Raw genomic sequence first — 10,884 nt, 5'->3', positions numbered from 1 at the left:
GGGGGGGGGAGAAGAACCCCTTCCCAGCCCTTTCCTTGGGGGTTTCTTCGCAGTGGGCTTTGAGCGGGCACGTGGGGAAGGGGGGGGACTAGTCGTGGTGGATCTGGGGAAACGGAAGCGCCTTCGCCCCTCCCTTTGGCCCCGAAGGCTGAGGAGGACTTGGTTAGAAAACAGCCGGGAGGTTAGGGAAGCTGTTGCTCTGGATTGGCCAGAATCGCTTTCCGGCGAGGGGTTCCCCGGCTTTAAAGGCTGTTGCCCCCGTTCCCCCAAAAGCACGTCCAGCCCGGATGGGGAAGCTCGACCTGATGGTTGGCTAGTCCTGCGTTGCGGTAGGGAAGGACTGTGTTGTCCTGTGGTCCTCTGAAACCTGAGAAACGCGGGGAGGAGCTCCTGGAGGCAGGGACCCCGTTGCCCCCACCACCGCTCTCTTTTCCTTCAAGCATCCGAACTCTCGAGTCCAGCCAGAGCAAAGTCCTCTGCTGTATAAGCTTGGGGAAGGGAGCTGCTGTAGCGGAAGCCGGCATACAGCCTGCAGTCGCCGCTGCCCCTGAAATCTGGAGGACGGAACTGCCAAAAAGATACCTTCCTTCTCATTAATCAGCCATAGATGGTGGGGAAAGATTCCACCACCACCCCGCCCCAAAAAACCCTGTTTCGGGACACAGTACCAAAAGATCTCTCCCCTCCCCCCAATCCAACTTCTTTTGTGCTTGTTTCCAAATCCAGGGGCCTTGCCTAACTGTGTTGTCTGTCCTGTAGGGTCTGACAAAGCCACAGGGCATTCTAAAACAAGGCATCTTGGGAGTGTAGTGTGTAAAGATAAGATAAAAGAGTTGGACTGTTAAATAAAGGACAACTGAAAACTATGTTCAGGCAGATGTTCATCTGATGAGCCAGAGCAGCTCGATGCCCCTTGTCAAGAACTGGGCAGAGCCGACTCTCTCCCTCTCAGGCGTCTGCGAGGGATGCTGGCTTCCCAGAGCTAGTGTGGCAGCCCAGCCCCGAATGTCTGGCTGCACCCCGGCCTCATTAAGGGTCTGGCTTGTAGGGCAGGCTCCACTTCATCATGTCTTTCATTTGTTAAGGACAATCACTGCCTTCTTTCTGGAATGGTTGTGTAAAGAAATTCCTGGGCAGAGGCTTAAGTTTGCTTTGATTTAACTTTAATGAAGTGTGGCTGCACACGCCACTCCACTCGGGACTAGGAAGCTTAGTCATTGACAACAGGACTTGCCTGGGGTTGGCGGCTGGAGGGCAAGTCGCCTTTGCCTTTGCTTGGTGGTGTGCCCTGCGGGCGTAATCTTCGTGGGGGCAGCGGGGCTTCAGCCCCCGCGGAAATTTTCAGGAAGGTGCTCAGCCTCCCCCGGGAGCCACCCTTGCTCCTAGCAAAGCAATGCCTCTGGCCCAGCCCCAGCCCCCCCCCCCGGGAAATTGGAAAGTCTACACCCTTCTTGGTTGCAAGCACTTGTTGCTGCCCTCCTTTGATCGTTTCAGGGTGAGTTGACAAAAAATGAACGCTCAGCACTCAGTGGCTGCCGCATCAAGCAATGACTTGCATGGGGGAAGCAGGGGCCACACGTCGCAGAGAGGCAACAGAGCGGTGGCTTTGCTTCCTCACAGACTCCAGCTCTTTCCAGAGTTCCCTTGTTCTGCTGAGCAATGGCTATTGAGTGATAGGTATGCATGTGTCAGCCAGCATGAAGGATACTTGTGAAGAACTGGGCACATGATGCACGATGCAGTGTTCTCTGGCATGCTGCAGCTTTGCACGAACCACAGGTCCTGCTTGTTTTCACCTAGTCCATATCTAACAGCCGTAGAATCAACGACTGGGAAGATGGTTGGTACCTTAGAACTCTGGTGATAGTGCTAACAGGTGTGAATCCCGGTTATATAAAATATCAGGTTTTATATATGTGTCACAATGGGGATCTCATTTGATCTGGCTGTAGCAGTTTGACGTGTTCTTAATGCAGTGCCTGACAGCTGATTTGGAGGCATTTAATACAAGAGGTGAAGGAGATTAGCAGCAGCAGTCAATAAATGTGAGGCTGGTGGTTGCCAGCTTTTATTGTTCTGTACTTATTTATGCACCTGTGGAACAATTCTAGACAGAAAATCTCTAGATGTTCTCTCAGAATAAAAACAATTAGACGGTTATGTGCAGTAAAGGGTTAAACACTGTGTGCTTACACAATCCTTTCTGTTCCCAGTTATAAGCCAAGAGTTATAACAGTCCCTTAAAAACCAATATGGCACATGCTGCACCCATCCAGTGCCCTTTTATAGCATCATTGCCATCCCTGCCCCATTAAGAGGGTTGTTAGCCAGCATCAGGAGACCCAGGGCACCAAACCATGAAGAGGGAGAGAGCACTAGTGGTTCACTGCAGTGGTTCACCCAGTGCAGAGTGTGTCAAGGGTCGCAGAAAAAAGGTCAAAGGACACAAAACAAGGGGTGCAGGAAAAAACTTCCAAAAAAAGATTCTTGCCTCTCACATCCCACCCACGTTGTTGGAAGGAAGGTGGCCGAGGTCTGTGCAAGCATATATATCCTTCATGTGTTTCATGCTGCATGAGAGTGTTGGCAGCTGAGTGCAGCATGCAGATGTGAAGTCTCAGCTTCCGGAATTAGGAATTATGCTGAAGGGAAGCAAGGACCTGCTGCTTGCTTCCCTGCAGCTTCTGCGAAAGAGTTCCAGAAGATGCATCTTCTCTTAGCTCCACTTCCTTCCTTCCTCCTAAGGATCCTTTTAATCAGTGAATTCATATGGGCAGGGAGGAAGTTAACGCAGAAGGAGGCATGCTCTGAAGCATGCTTGCTTAGTAGCTTGCCTTGGTTGCTGTGAACAAGAGGAGTTCCTACACTCACACTAAAAACTGTTAGATCTCAAAGCATGGAAAATTCCAGAATATGTGCCTACTGTAGATGGTTTAGGGAGGAGCTATGGATCAGTGGTGAAGTATGTGCTTTGCATGCAGAAGGTTCCTGGTTCAGTTCCAGTCACTGCCTATGAAAAGGGTCTGGTAGAGGGTGATGTGAAAGATCTCCACCTAAGACCCTGGAGAGTTGCTGCCAGTAGACTAGATAGTACTAACCCTGATAGACCAATAGTCTGACCCAGTATAAGAATGTTTCCTGTGTGTCCTTTTGATATAACCTGTACTATCATTTCTGGAGGTTTTGATTTTATCCTTGCCAGGGCTCTTTTTCTAGAAAAAGACCAGCAGGAACTCATTAGCATAATAGGCCACACCCAACAACAGGAACTCATTAGCATATTGGGCCACACCCCTGACAGCACAGCTCATTAGCACATTAGGACGCACCCCCATGTTACCAGAAGTGTGGTTATCCAGCCACACCCACCTTTTGCTTATTATTCTGTTTATCTTGTTTGTTGTCAAAACCCAGGGCCTTTTTTGTAGCAGGAACTCCTTTGCATGTTAGGCCACACACCCATAATGTAGCCAATCCTAATGAGTTTCTGCTGTTGGGTGCGGCCTATTATGCTAATGAGTTCCTGCTGGGCGTGGCCAACTCGGGATCCAGCCAGAACTCTGTTCCTGTGCGTTCCTTGCTGAATGTTATGAATTGCACACTGACCCTAAGCCTATTTGATCAGGAAAGTGCACTTGAGATCTCAGCTGGCCATTTGACATAAATTCTCAAAATGATTCAACATAATCCTACAGAAACATCAAACAGACATAATTAGTTAAATCATCAAAAGCATCTCAGCATCACTGTGGGTAAAAAAACAACAACCATGTTCAAAACGTAGCATAGTAATTGGGACCTGCTCTTCCCCCATCTTGAGGCAGAGGAATTAGGGAGGGACCAAATGCTGTGAGCCTCCAGCTACCCTTGCAGCCACTCAGTAAATATACAGATTGCGAAAGAGGTAAACTCTAAATCTGATCAATGTCTGTGCCTTAGAACAGTCAGTGATGGAGCCATTTTCCTCTTTACAGAAAAGCCAGCATGGGGGGGGGGCACACTGCAACGAATCGCAGGAGAGGGCAGCAATGCTTAAATCACACCACTTCAAAATCTCCTCCTTCATAATTCCCTAAACTCCTGAGCAGGTTGATTTCCTTCACCCCATTTTCTCAGCTGCTTTCATCTGGGGCCTATTCAATCCTCACTGTTTTTAAAAAACGGTTTCTCCCCCCCTTCTGATTAATTTACAAAGTCTCTTTCCCCCCCTGTGTACCTGAAAAGGTCCCTGAGTTGAGTGGCCCTGTTGTGGAGGAGAAGGAGGAGGAGGAGATTGGATTTATACCCCACCCTTCACTTGGAGTCTCAGAGCGGTTTACAAACTCCTTTCCCTTCCCCTCCCCACAACAGTCACCCTGTGAGGTGGGTGGGGCTGAGAGAACTCTGACAGAAACTGCTCTTTTTCAAGGACAGCTGTGCCAGAACTTGTGACTGACCCAAGGTCACATCAGCAGGTGCAAGTGGAGGAGTGGGGAATCAAACCCGGTTCTCCCAGATTACAGTCTGCACACTTAACCACTACATCAAACTGGCTCTGCAACTTTTATCTTCTGTGCAAGGGTCAGCCAGTTTATTGTTAGATATAGTGATGCTTAATCAAATGGAGAAATTTGCAACAGAAGCCAAACAAGAGACAGTAAACCTCTGAACACCCGTGCCAGGAGACAACTTCAAGGGAAGGCCATGTCCTCCGCTGTCCTGCTTGCTGGTCCTCCAAGCAGGGTTGCCAGCTCCAGGTTGGGAAATACCTGGAGATTTTGGGAAGTGGCGCCTAAGGAGGGTGGGGTTTAGGGAGGGACGGGACTTCAACAGGGTGTAATGCCATAGAGTTCGCCTTCCAAAAGGGCCATTTTCTCACCGTGAACTGATCTCTTTTGCCTGGAGATCAGTTGTAATAGCGAGAGTTCTCCAGCTACCACCTGGAGGCTGGCAACTCTACCTCCAGGGCAGCTGGTTGCCACTGGTTAAACAGGATGCTCGACTAGATGGACTGCTGGAATGATCCAGCAGAGCTCTTCTTATGTTCTAGATCTCTTCCTGTGCTGTTGTGACCCTGTAGCTTCTTTCTCTGAGAGCAGAGACAGCAGAGACCTGCTCTGAGTCTACAGGTACCTAAACCCAGTTGACTTGAATCTTCAGAGTCAACAAGGAGCACAACAGTCTTAACTCTTCTGCTCTTTTATAGCTTACTAGCAGTAAAGCCCGTTGTGAAAGCAATACAACGAGATCTAGAAAGAAGCTCTGGGGGAGTGCTCTGGCTTTGGGCAAACAGTGTCAATTTGCTGTGGTGACCTCAGCAGGGTATAATGACAGAGTCCACTGTTTTCTCCAGAGGAACTGATCTCTGCTACCTGAAGAGCAGTTGTAATTGTGAGTGATCTGTAGCCCTCACCTGGAGATTGGCAGCAATTGTTACCCAGGACAAAGTGGCTGGTTTGGAGGGTGTAGTCTATGACATTCTACCTGTCTGAGGTCCCACCCCTCTGCAAACCCCACCCTCTCCAGGCTCCACCCCTCAAATCCCCAGGAATTTGTCAGCATGTAGTTGGCAACCCCATCTCCTTCCCAACTAACCATCAACCTACCATTATCTGCCCCTTTGACTTCAGCTGACTTCTGCCCTCCCTTCTGCAGAGCAGTTGTAATTCTGAGTGCTCTCCAGCCCTCACCTGGAGATTGGCAACAATGGTTCCCTATGTGGGACTGACTGGTTTGGAGGGTGGAGTCTATGGCAGTGTACCTGTCTGAGGTCCCACCCCTCCTCAAACCTCCCCCTCTTCAGGCTCCATCCCTCAAACCTCCAGGAATTTCCCATCTGGAGTTGGCAACCCTATCAGGACTGGCCCCAATGTGTTTTCTCCCAGAGGCCAAAGTAGGTCAGAAATTGCTAATGTGTTTTATAATGCTACTAGAAATAATGCCCGTTGCGGAAATAAATACAACGGGATCTAGGAAGAGGCTCTGGGAGAGTGCTTTGGCTTTGGGCAAACAGTGTCAGTTTCCTGTGGCGACCTCAGCAGGGTTTAATGACAGAGTCCACTGTTTTCTCCAGAGGGACTGATCTCTGCTACCTGAAGAGCATTTGTATGTTTGAGTTATCTGTAGCCCTCACCTGGAGAGTGGTAACCATTGTTACCCATTCTCCTCTCCCCTATGAGGTATGTTATGCAACTGAAAATTCCAGCTGCCTTGCGGGGGGGGGGGGGGTATGAGGGGGGGAATGGAGGGAAGTCCAATCAGCTTCCATATGCAAAAGACCTTGAAGGTTCCATATGCAACTGACATTCCAACTGCCTTGCGGGGAGGGGGGTGAGTTTGAGGTGTGGAATGCAGTGAAGTCCAATCAGCTTCCATATGCAAAAGACCTTGAAACACTGGGCGGGACTGCACAAAGCAGCCAGTCAACCCAGCCAGCGTCTTCTGACTGACAGTTCAAGCGTCCATACACTAAAGGAGTGCATTTTAGAACTTTGGCACCCACTATTCAATTATATATAAGGAGAGATATCTTCCTAAACACTTGCACTGGCTGCTTCCTAGCCTTGAAAAAAAAAAAAGCAACCCCGCCACCTCATTTTTAGCTCTGCATAATATTTTCTACCTGGGTAGTTCTCTAATGTGTTTAATTGTGTTTTACCTTTAGCCTCAGAATAGATAATTGAAGAAAAAGAAAAATATCACCTATACTCTTTAGGGATTTCATGTATTATGACCTCACAGATGTATAAGCTTTGCTCATTAGAGTCATTATATTTCATGTGGAAGAGTGGGACACACCTTTTGATCTTTCTCCATGTTTAAATACTATTTATTCTCAACACTCACTGTAAGACTTTTTCCTGGCTTCTTTATTTTTCTAGTCATGTTGATGGCTGGTTTCATAGAACATTTTGATTACATTTGACTGCAGAGAACAGATGCTGGAGGGGATTTAAATAGTACTGATTTTTCTTAAGAAAGACTGTGCCTATATACCACATTGAATACATTAAGGAATTTCTATCTATATTATAATCAAAACTTGCATTTATTTTAGACTCTCCCTCTTTTGCTTGTGTAGAAATGAAATGAATTAAGAAATACTAACCAACAGCTATAAATCAATGGCTTAAGAAGGGTTTACCTCTGTTTAGGATTGCCCTTGTAAATCTCTCTTGCAGTTTCTTCTTTTACAGGCCTTATTTTTAAATGTTTATATTCATTCTATAGTTTTTTCAATTAGGGTTAAACAGTATTTTTATAAGGAAGTATGAGGCGTTTAGTGTGTAGTATTTTTAAAAGTTTTGTAAATTCTGGCTCGTTTGCACAGCCTGTGTGGCTGTCCATCTATGAATGGGACCTTTTAAGCTCTTCCTTCTGGTGGCAGTCCCCTTGACTCCAGAAAAGCCCACTCAGGTTCAGGAGGCTCTCTGGAATAGCACCCCAGGAGGCACAATATATCACCTCTGGGAGGAAAAGTTTGCTCCTTTCCTCTGTATGTGACTTCCTGACTATGCATGGGAGTCTGGGTCCTGCCCCACATGATGTGTCTGAAGTTTATGTTTGCTATCAATTGCCCTCATTCATGGTCCTTTGTGCCCTGAAAGATGCTGGACATGTTAAACTGAAAAAACTCTCCCTTTGAACTTGATTTGCTCTATGGATTCATCCATGGATTCATCTTGCGCTATTATATGTAAATCCAGTTAGACAGCATTAGGTCATTTGTGTCCTGATTTTTCGGATGTTATCTCTAGTTTAATCTAGCATGAGTTCACATTATCTCTCTTTCTCTCTCTCTTATGGATAATCCACTTGATTGTTCCGGAAAACCCCTGCTTGATTTAAAATCTGTAGGACAACTGAGACATCCAGGGTGTACACATGAGTGGTGGTTGTGCTATTGTAGTCCTCAGAGTGCTGCATAGGGGAGGGCTTGATGGTCATACAAAGACTGAGTTTGCAGAAGCCCTTCCCACTGGTCCCAACTAGGGGTGAAACCTTTCTTCAATTTAATTACAGCCGTGGCTGAATGACTCATGGAGGCCATGAGTGAGTTAAGGGCACCCATATTTGAGGCTATCTTGGTTTGTTCCCTGGTTTCTGCAGTTGTTACTTTAAAAGGGAATGGGAAAGGAAATAAGAATAAATTTTAACAAAAAATGGTGACTATGGCCATATCATTGCAAGTCATTTCATTCTTCCTTCTGCATCTCAAACAAAATAGGAAGTCCTGTCCAGCTATAGCCAGTGGCTGCTGCACTAGCACTGAGCCATTATAATGCAGTAGCAATCCTAACCCATCTGAAATAACCAAAAAAAAAAAAGGATGGCTCTATTGACCAGTTAATCAGCTAAATCCTTTAATTGACAACTTTAGATTCAACTGATTACTTCAGACAGGTAAATATCAGATTAAAGTAATGCTTGTGATCAACAGTGATTATTTTCATGCGGAGCCTGTGGGAATTCACAGTTAATCCTTCTCTGCTACAGTATATCGAGCCTGACTTAAATGGGGGTCTAGTGAGGCAAAAGAGGTGCCCTTTGGAGCTTTTGCATGGTTTCAGGGTTTTGTTTAAACTTCACTGCAACTTTTGCATGCATGCTTCTGTGTGTATGCTGGCACAATATCTGGAAGGGGTTAGAGATCTGTGGTGTGTAAACTAGGGGTTTCCAACTCCCCCTTGGGAAATAAAATACCTGGAGATTTGGGGGTAGAGCCTGGGGAGGGTGGTGTTTGGGAAGAGGCGGGACCTCACCAGGGTATAATGTCAGAGGCCAGCCTCTGAAGGAGCCATTTTCTCCAGGGGAACTGATCTCTGTTGTCTGGGTATCAGTTGTAATTAGGCTTCCCAAATCTCGCCAAATCGCGGCGGGGGATCCGCATGTCTTCGCAGAATCCGTGCCGGGGGGATGGCGAGACGCGTTGTACCCGCCGTCGCCAGGATTTGACGCTACGCATTGCTCTGGCAACAGGGCTCCAAACAGCCACGTTGCCAGAGCAACATGTAGAGTCATGTCCTGGCAACGGCGGTGCAACGCGTCTCACCGTCCCAGCGGCACAGATTCTGCGGAGACATGCGGATCCCCCGCCGCAACTTGGCAACCCTAGTTGTAATCCTAGGAGATCTCCAGCCCTCACCTGGAGGCTGGCAACACTATTATTTTTCTAATTAAACTACAGTTTAACCTTGATTTTATAGTTTTATATTAATGTTGTAACCTGTCCTGAGACCACTTGTGGGAATGGCGGGATAGAAATTAAACCAAATAAATAAATAAACAAACAAGTAAACTAAGCATTCACAAATGAGCCAGTGCTCTTTCTCCTCACCAGTTCCACATTAAAAAAGCCCCAAGCCTCTGTTTGCTTAGAGAGAACTCCCCCTTATAATTGTGTGACCGTTATTCCTTGGCAGCCTTAGAAAGGTGCATTTATCCCACAAGCCTCACCCCCTTTTCAGTTAAGATGAAAGTCAGGGTGCTCATCCTTACCCAGTTTGTGTCTGCGCCCTGAAGCCTCTTCCTCTTCAGCGGCTTGCATTGCTACCACAAGTTGTGCTCACAGCTGTGGCCTCCAATTCTGCCCTGCTAGAGAATGAAATCTGGGAGGGGTCAGTGGGGATGTCTGGTGATTTCCCGATGTAAAAATTCAAAAGTCTGGGGAATACGGCACACAAGCATGCAAAGCTGGGGTTCTTTCAAATGTGGGTTTTGATTAAGGTAAGAGACGAGAGCTATGCCATTATTTTCAATAATATATTATTATTTACTGTTAAAATTATATTATTCCTGTTCAACATGGTTAGTTTAGTCTGTAGATTATTGTCATAATAATATGCTATTAAAATGCCTGCTGTTTAAAAAACACCTGAATGGTAGAAAATGTAGTGGAAACAAGCCTTTAAATGACACCACATTGTTTGTAAAATGAGAGAGCAATTTAGGGAAGGGGAGAGGAGAATTTTTCAGTGATGGATGAGCTGAGAGAGGGGATGGACCGGGGAGCCCAAAAAAGCTTTTGGACCTAAACTGCCCAGGAGAGGCATATGTGTGGCTTGTAATTTGCAGCTCAGATGCCCTAAAAAGCCTTTGGGTGGTTGCTTAGTTGTGTTCTGGCAGGAAGACTTTCTCTGAGTCCACAAGATTCTTCTTGGGTCCGCAAAGAACTTCCCAAACTGGAGATGAAGGGTTAAACTTCATATGCACCAAGAGAGAGGAACTGGGGGGGGGGGTACAAAGACTGAAGCTTGTGCCAAGGCTAGAGCTCAGCCTTTGTCTAAGTTTCTGCTGCCATGTGCCCATTTCTGGGAGAGAAATGTTGCTGTAGAATACTGGTTCATTTAGGATTAGCTAAATTCTTCTTTTGGGTTCTTTCTAGTATTCTGCAACACCTGTAATTGTGTTCTGATTAATTCCCACAGGTCTGTGTTTTGGCTCATTTGAGATTTATGCTTAGTTGTAAAAGCTCTTTAGTTTTAAAGACCTTTGGTGTGGTCTGACTGCTTTTACCTATGTGCCTAGTCATTTTACCATGAAGGAATACTAAAACCTAGCCAAGCATGATGTATAGCTCAGTTTAAGGGGATAGAAGGAGGTTCATCCTCACATATACACATACTTCTGCACTTTCCATCTCTAGTGAGCCAGAGCTGGGGGGGAGGGGGGGTTGGAAGCAAATATAGGGACAGCCCAAGGTGGCAGCACCTTGTAGCTAACAACTTTTTTCTAAGGGGGGCCATGTTTTTCTCAGGGGGCCCACCACCAATGTTCCCTCTAAGCTGTGGAGTTTTGTGAGCAAAACGTCTACTTTGTGAGCTACTGCCATTAAAGTTGTGAGAGAGCAATTTGGCTGCCACATAAATTAGTTTGCTCTGGAGCCATCTTTCCTGAGCTAACCAC

The sequence above is a fragment of the Gekko japonicus genome, unplaced genomic scaffold (genome assembly GCF_001447785.1).
Source record: "Gekko japonicus isolate JY-2015 unplaced genomic scaffold, Gekko_japonicus_V1.1 scaffold851, whole genome shotgun sequence".
In the NCBI taxonomy this organism is placed as follows: Eukaryota; Metazoa; Chordata; class Lepidosauria; order Squamata; family Gekkonidae; genus Gekko; species Gekko japonicus.
Note: the sequence above shows the minus strand (reverse complement) of the source record.